General features: G+C 33.9%; 1 long non-coding RNA gene across 1 annotated transcript in view; it reads right to left on the bottom strand.

Annotated features, from left to right (window-relative positions):
• The window catches only part of LOC102477500 (uncharacterized), a 34,968-nt gene that overhangs the window by 15,730 nt on the left and 10,584 nt on the right, over positions 1-8,654 (bottom strand). Inside the window, exon 2 of the long non-coding RNA XR_001371113.1 lies at positions 7,040-7,086. This is a non-coding gene — a long non-coding RNA (uncharacterized LOC102477500). The remainder of the gene's footprint in view (positions 1-7,039; positions 7,087-8,654) is intronic.

The following is an 8,654-nucleotide window of genomic DNA, read 5'->3' as shown; positions in this document are numbered from 1 at the left end:
GGGGAGTGATTTCTCGCTTTCTGTCTCTCTGTCTCTCTGTGTCTCTCTGGCGAGCACATGCACCCTATGGCAAAAACCTCTCCAATATATATATATATATATATATATTTCTAAATAAAAACAATATATATGTAGTAGAAAAAAATTATAAAATAGTCCAAGAACATACACTAAAATCTAAACAATCACTTCTACTTTTATAATTACTAATAAATAATAAGTAATTTTAATATATATACCATTGGAAAATTATAACTTTTCTTATTTGCTAAGTTTCATTTTTCTATAAAAGACACAAACTGGTAAAACTAAACCCAAGCTTATTAGCCTCCTTTAATTAAGTGCAATAAATTAGATGAAACTAATCTTTGATCAGAGTCTAAAGCTTATAAAGAAACTTTAAAATATGATAGGCTTTTCTCTACTGGAATACAAGTGGAAAAATTTATCCATCTTGGCAGGCTACAACTCCAGATTTGATGGTATGATAGTTTTAGAGTAGGAAGAGCTAGCTTTGAATCCTAGCTTAATATGTTGAACAAATAACATAATCTCTCTAAGTCTTAGTTTCCTCATTTACAAAACAAAGAAAATAATTCCCTTGCCTATAGGGTTATTGCAAGGCTTCAGTGAGATTGTGTATTGCATGTGCTGGTTGTGTATTTGAGGGTTAAGCATTTAAAAATGCAGTTTTAAGTCAATAGCAGAATGTTATCTCTGGAAGTCACCTTAAAGCCATTTAATACTACCCATCATCAGAAAGACACTAATAACTTTAGGAAGATATACATACTCAGATGAGGGTCTGAGTTTTGGCACCTACACAAAAGTTATCAGCAAACTCAATTCTGAGGAGATCTAACCCATTATTAAAAATCCTATACCATTCAACAATTAAGGCATTGTGTAATGATAAATCAAGGAGTCATGTTTCTTCTCAAAGAGGCATACAATGTAAAAAGAATAATAAAACCTAGTGATTTAAATTCCTATAAAATTAATGCATTGTATATGAAGAATTAGCATAAAACTTACTGACATTTATAGAATTGTTTCCAAAATACACTGAAGGAATTCCTTGTTAGAGAAAACAGTGGTTTGGAATCATTTCCTCATGTGAGTCATAAAATGTCTAATACTTCTGTACTTTTATTTAGTTGCTTTAAACCACAATTGAGTTCATGTAAATTGGAGCTTAGTTCTCAAATATTTTTAATCTCTCTATTCCCATAGTGAAACAAGCTACTGAATTTTAAGACTTTTAAGGAAATTTCAGATGTATAACTGGTTTACCACCAAAAGAGATAGAGAAGGTACATATTATGAAATATAGCTGTTTTCCTAAGCTAAACCTCCAAGTTTGAAATGTGTACATGAACTTTTTGTAAAGCTTGCACATATTTGAAAATGTTTTAACCAGATCAATAGGATTCTTGTTGGGTTTTTGTCGGCTTAATCTTTATTAATTGGATCTTTTTTTTCCATTTAAAACAATACTCACTTTCAATTTTCAAGACACACTAAATATAATAGTCTAATTTGCTTTCTTTTTCTATGGATTTGCTATTTTGGACAGGAGATAGTACATAGTCTTCTGTCCTTCTGCTCCATTGTTCCCTCTTCTCTATTCTCCTCTAGAGCTCTGGAGACTTATGTCCCCACAGCACTATTGGGCACCCCTACTTTCTGGTTCTAGTTGGATTTGGTTATAAGAGTAGGCATCTCTTCTCCAGCATAGCTGTTGCTCACTGATCCCAGTAGCTCTTCTGTCCTTCTCTTCCCTCTTAGGCCTTCACCAAGTTTTACCTTCCCTTTTGGTGTCTTTGAACATAGCCTAAATATTTATAAATAGTTCCTTCATCAGACTCTCTTCGATTATCCAACTCTAGGACATGATTCCTTCTAAAATACTAATGTAACAACAGAATCCATCATTAACATTTCCTTTTTAATTATTATTAATACTTAGACTTGAGAAGTCTTTTTTAATTTATTTTTTTAATTTTTTATATCCATTGAATCACATTATTTAGCTTACAAAGTGAACATTTCAATATGTAAACATTTCTCCCCAGTCCAGTTGATCAAAATGTCTTCTTTTATTTTTTTGGAGAGGTTTTTGCTATAGGGCGCATGCGCTCGCCAGACGGACAGAGACAGACAGAGAGACAGAAAGTGAGAAATCACTTCCCAGTGGGGATGGCTAAGCCTCAATCCCTTCTCCTCCATTCTCCTCTAGGGATCTTGGGCATGCAAACACACGTGCCTGGTGTGAGTTTAAGCCACCGGGTCCAGGACTTGAACCGCGGTCGACTATGTGGGAGTCCAGCAACATAGCCATTACACTAACTGCTGGTCCCAGATCAAAATGTCTTCTTAAAAGTCTTCTAAAATATTGGGGAGACAGTGAGGATAAGAAGAATATAAGCAAATTTTAGTGTAAATTTATTTAAAAGATTAAATCTCAGTATAGCCGTTTTAAATTTAAGGTACTTTTTTTTTTCTGTTTGTAGAATGTTTTTTGTTTAGCAGTCTTAGATTTCACATGTTCAAGTCCTGATTGGACAATTGCTCTTCACCCTGAGCCCTAAAAACCATGAAGGGTGGAGGTAGCCAGTGGTGTGATAGTTAAGGTAGCTGGATCCCACATGACCGACTGTATGGTTCGAATCCTGGACTCAGTGGCTTGAACTACACTCCAGGTGTGTGTATGTGCATGTCCAAAATACCAAAAGGATGGATAAATGGAGAAGGGATTGTGGCTTGACCATTTCCTGGAGTTGCTTTCTGCCTTTCTGTCTCTGTGCCTTTCCAATGAGTGCACATGCACATTGACAAACTTTTTAAAAAATTACAAAATAAAAAAAATCTCTGGAGGAAAGTATATGCTATAATTTAAAAAAAAAAACACACATATTTAATTATTTATTTATTGTATTTTTAATACAATAGGTCTGGAACTCAAACTGTGATCAGCCAGGTGAGAATCCCACTTTTTAACCACCACACCACCTTCTGGCCCCTATTCTATAACTTTTAACTCAGAGCAAAAGAAAATAAAAGTGTTTAGAAGAAAACCTAGGAAAGTATTTTTTAAAAAGAAAATGCAACATATTATAGATAAATTTTGGTTCAATCTGTGCCTAATCCCTATCATAGTCTATCTTAAATTGCTAGAGACATTATTAGTAGTGACTATTGAAGACTCCTCATTACATTTAAAAATTATGATCTTAGAAATGTTATCTTTCAGATGAAGTTAAAACTTAGATGCTATTTGTACTTATTGAAATCCATGACAGCATTTTTCAGTAGATAGTTTGTAGTCCTTTTTGTTTTGAACAAACTTTGACTTGAGTAAATACTAACTGGTACTGTTTTGATTCAGGCTATGGATCCTCTCATTTTTAAGAGGTTTAGTCAACTACCTTATTAAAAGAAAATAGCAACTTTTATTTTGAATATATTAGAAGATTGGAAATGTCATTGTGTCCTTTTTATTATTTTATTTTGATCTTTTGAATTTTGAAAAAAAAATAAAGATGCCAAACACTTTACGTATTAACCAATGAATAGAAAAATCTTGTAAGAGAATTTTGTGTAAGGCATAGCACCCTATAATCACCCCATAAAAATAAGAAATATTTATAAATGCCAGGTTTTTGGTGGTGCAATAAATATAGCAGTGCCTTAAATGAGTTACTTAGCACAACCTCTACAGCAATATATATGTAAGAATCTTAATAAGCTTTATTATTCAATTCTGATATGAATATGAACCTTACAATATTATTGAGAGAGAGGAACAACAAAATTGACTGAGTTGGTTGTAAACCATTCTGTTTCTTGGTTCACACTCAAGAATCAGAGCAAAGCTTTACTGCTTCTCAAAGACAGTTATATAAGTTTATTCATAAGCTATGTTTTATAAACCCGAATATCATAAATCTGTATCAATGACAGCTGTTTATTCTTTCCAGGCTGAAAGGGAGAGTAAAAGTCAAAAGAGGAACACAGTTTATTCCATTGAAAAGAGAAATTTGCCACAAGATTTGTCTCAAAAAGAACATTGATATAACTTTTCCCCCCATAAAAACTAACATACTGAAAAGATTAAATTAAAACCAAATTAACAATTATATCATTAAATAATTCATACCGAGGCGTTATCACAGTAGGTAAAACTGCTACATTAGTGGCCCTGTGCAAAAATAAAATCAATTCTTAGGATATAAACTTGTTTTAACACCTTGAGAATTTAGGCCTAGTTCTTTTATAATGGTTTTATGCCCATAAAAGATAAGAGTTTATAGCACTGTGGTCTTACCTTTACCAAGAAGTTTCCTTCAGGATATCTAAATTGTGAATTCCTTAAAATATTTTTTTAAGGATGTTTGAATTATTTATATCACTTTGCTTCTCTATCCATGTCAAACACTCTAAAGATGTATAAATATCATAAAAATTAAAGACAAACTGTTCTAATTTCAAAAGACTCCCTTACATTAAAATTATATTAAGATAAATGCTTCATTTTAATAGTGAATTTCAAAACATTATATGTATAAAGCACATTAATCCTTCATTAAATCATCAGTAGAATTAGAAAAGAGAGTAAATGAACCCTGAGATTAACCAAATATAAACTCTAGTCCCTAGATACCTGAAGAATGAAGAGTTTGTATTCAGCATAAACATATGGGAAGCACACAGAACTGTAGGAATGCTGTCTGTGTGTGTGTGTTTTGGTAAACGGCAATGAATTCACCAACAAAAAATACAATATTGGCTCCATTTCTCAGCAGTATTCTACAAACACAAACACAAAATGTAACATGTATGTTTAAGCCCTCAAGATAATAAAATTAATTGATAGCATTTGGTGCTGTTCAGCCTATTAATTACCACCTTTATCTAAATCTCTCTTAAATGTCATTACAATTTATGTTTCTACGTGGGACTTCTTGTAAGTTTCCATTGTAAAGTAACACCAAGATGACCTCTGGTTCCATCTTGAGGTTCTCTCTGAAATAAAAAGAAGATGGAGACTTTTGGCCAGAACTGCCAGATTCCAGTAATTAACCAAAATGACAAACACAAAGGAAAAGAGGAGAGGCATCTAACATATATTCCATATGATGTCCAGGCCTTTAAGAAACATAGACTTGTTCCTTTGGAAACATATATATGGGTCTACAGGAAAGGTGATATTGTAGACATTAAGGGAATGGGTACTGTTCAAAAAGGAATGCCCCACAAATGTTACTATGGCAAAATTGGAAGAGCCTACAATGTTCAATCCAGCATGCTGTTGGCATTGTTGGGAACAAACAAGTTAAGGGCAAGATTCTTGCCAAGAGAATTAATGTGCACACTGAGCATATTAAGCATTCTAGGAGCAGAGATAGCTTCCTAAAACGTGTGAAGGAAAATGATCAGAAAAAGAAAGAAGCCAAAGAGAAAGGTACCTGGGTTCAACTAAAGCACCAGCCTGCTCCACCCGGAGAAGCACGCTTTGTGAGAACCAATGGAAAGGAGCCTGAGCCACTGGAACCTATTCCCTATGAATTCATGACATGATGGGTGTTAAAATTAAGCTAATCTGGTCTATAAATAAAATGAAGATGGAAGAAAAATATATTTATTTAACAACAAGAGAAAGGGAAGGATTGAGAGAAGGGAGGCAAGAGGAAGGAAAAAATGAAAGGTTATAATCAAAGATAGTGAGGAATATGAGGAACTGGTTATTTGAAGTAGCAGAGTAGATGAAAGAAGAGGAGGTAAGGACTTACACAAATATTTATGTTTAAAAAACTTTCATGTGATTAATGCTTATTTATTTTATTTATGTTAGAGAGCATGCATGTACGCATTAGAGAAAGGAAGAAAGAGAGAACACAGTTGAAAGGGTCTCTTCACTCCACAACCCCATTTTCTCTTCCATCTCCTCAGGATCACAAACATACTATCCTGTTTTCAAGTCAACCCCGGGATTGGAAACCATAGTCTGCTGCGTGGCTTACAGCAATTCAGTTTAGTTGGCTACTGATCATATCCGGTAGAGCATAATGTAACATTTTGACTAAAACAAACAAATGCTAAGTACTATGACAGAACCCGATATTCACCATACAATTTTTATATTTAAATACATTCAAGGGTTTTTTTATTGTATGCTTTTTTGGTTTTGTTTCATTTTATTTTTTATCTTTTTATTTTTTATTTTATAATTTTTAATTAACATTTCATTGTTATACAGAATCATATTTTTAAAATAGAGCTCACATCAATAACAATGTGAATCGTGTATTTTGATCAGTACTGAAGAAAAAGAAAATTACAGGGTTTTTCGTTTTTACCTTTTCTCACTGCCTAATTTTATCCATAAGTTTAGTGAAGATGATAATGAAAATCAAGTATAACTCCACCATCCCTTCTAACTGTATACATGTGAATTATTGTTGGCACAGTTTTCTTCAGTTTCTTCAACACTTTCCTACTGTTAAAATACTCAAGACCCCCAAGCAGCATGTAAGTTTTATTCATATTATACTTCTTTCCCAAAGACAGTCACATCCTATAACCCCACCTTTCTCCTTTACAGGGTTTTCTGTCATGTTGGGTCGTTGTTTTATACTGTCCTAAAGTTTCCCTCAAGATCTTTCCAAAATAGAGAATAAATAGAATTTTATTTTTAAAATCTTATTTTGTATTTATGTTGCTTTATATTTATACACAGAGCCACTTTTCTAAACCAAATAAGAACATAGTATTATTAATTTCATTTAAAATTTATGTATTCATTTCCTCCATGGGTGAGAGAGGAGAGAGAGAAAGAGACAGCTCATTCCAACAGGGCCTTGACACCATCTAGTAAGTAAGCAAAGTCCCTTCAAAGAGGTCCCAGACTCAAACCACGAACTCTCCCATGTAATTGCCCAGCAAGCATTGCATTTTACACTGTAACATTGCCTGGCCCTCAGGCAATGTTATTTTTAAAAGAGGTTTTGGAATAGACTTTTATTCAATAAGCACTTACTTGGGTTTTCTGTATGTGGTATTCTGGGATAGGTTGTCTGAGAGATCCTGAAATGAAGAAGATGGATTTCCTGATTTTTAAGTAGCTTATAGTCATGAGACAGAGGAGGAAATGTACAGACTAATGCAAATTTTATATACTATAATATTGAGAAGGAAAAACTGATCTCACTCAGGATGACCAGAGCATTAAGAGAGTGGGTGTTGGAGGCCAGCAGGTGGCATGGTGGTGAAAAGCGCTGGGTTCCTACAAAGCCAACAGTGGTTAGAGTCCCAGACCTGGCAGCTTGCCTTCTCACTTTCCTTTCCTCTCTCTCTCTGTTTCTCTCTGGTCAAATTAAAAGATAACAATAACATATTGAATTAAATAAATAAATAAATAAATAAATAATTCTTTCAAAAAAAAAGATGGATGTTGAAGGTTTACTTTGTGCTTAAAATGTTACGCATTATGAATTTTTATTTGTTTGTCTTTTGTTTTTGCCATAGGCATGTGCACTCACCAGAGAGAAACAGTGAGAGGGACAGTGAGAAATTATCCCCCAGGGAAAGTGGGCACGCCACAATTCCTTGTCCATTCTCCTAGAATTTTGGGCACACATGCACACAGATCCTGTATGATTTCCAAGCTGCTGGGTCCGGGATTTGAACCATGGGCAGCTATGTGGGAGTCCAACACTTTAACCACTATACCAGCTGCTGGCCCAAGAGCATTATGTTTTCACTAGCACACGTGAAGGAGGATTAGGGTCTTATGCTACTTCTTGTCAATGACTGCAGCCATATTTATTAATAATCCTTAAAAGATGTATATGGTGTGACTTGACTTATACGCACTGTATTCATGCTGAGAAAAACAATTGTGTGCAGTGTAAAGATGTACGGTGATTAAATATAAATTTTAAAAAGTAATACAAAATAAAATTGATAATAATAAAAAAGTTATGAGGGCTTCCAGCACCATTCCTACTTTGTTACGCAAGTTAAAAACAGCTGGCTAATTCAAGGACTTAATTATAATAAAAAGGAAGTTATGAGGCCTTCCAGCACCATTCCTACTTTGTTACGCAAGTTAAAAACAGCTGGCTAATTCAAGGACTTAATTAGCCAGATGCATTGTTTGTTTTCTGCAAACTGTGGTTGGTACTTCAAAGTGATGAAAGTGACTGATCACCTTGGAATACATTTACAGGATGACTGACTAGGATAAGTAATTATGATTAAACTGTATTTTTCAAGTGCAGAGTTTAACCTTTATATTGCCTGAAGTGAATAAAAATGAATAAACAAATTTAAATATACAGAACACCTAGGAACGTTGACCCATTTCCCTTGTGCTATGTGGCCCTGTCTGGTAAAGCTGAGGGTAACAAAAAGTTCAAGGTGCCCTTGGGGTATAATCTCTGCATTAGTTTTTAGAGGACAAAAGTTCAGGTAAGTGATACTTGAAACCTGCCTGTGATGGTGTTCTTTTTACCATTCTTCTTCAGGTGAAAAATTTTGAAGCTCAGTAGTTATGATGATAAATGAAAAGAAGTGACTGAATTCAAAATGTCCTCATTTCATTCAATTATCTTTAGTTAGATTCTTCCTAGTTTAGAAGGATGACCATTCCT

Source organism: Tupaia chinensis, unplaced genomic scaffold (assembly GCF_000334495.1).
Source record: "Tupaia chinensis unplaced genomic scaffold, TupChi_1.0 Scaffold000576_2, whole genome shotgun sequence".
Taxonomy (NCBI): domain Eukaryota; kingdom Metazoa; phylum Chordata; class Mammalia; order Scandentia; family Tupaiidae; genus Tupaia; species Tupaia belangeri.
Note: the sequence above shows the minus strand (reverse complement) of the source record. Positions and strands in the feature narration are given on the sequence as shown.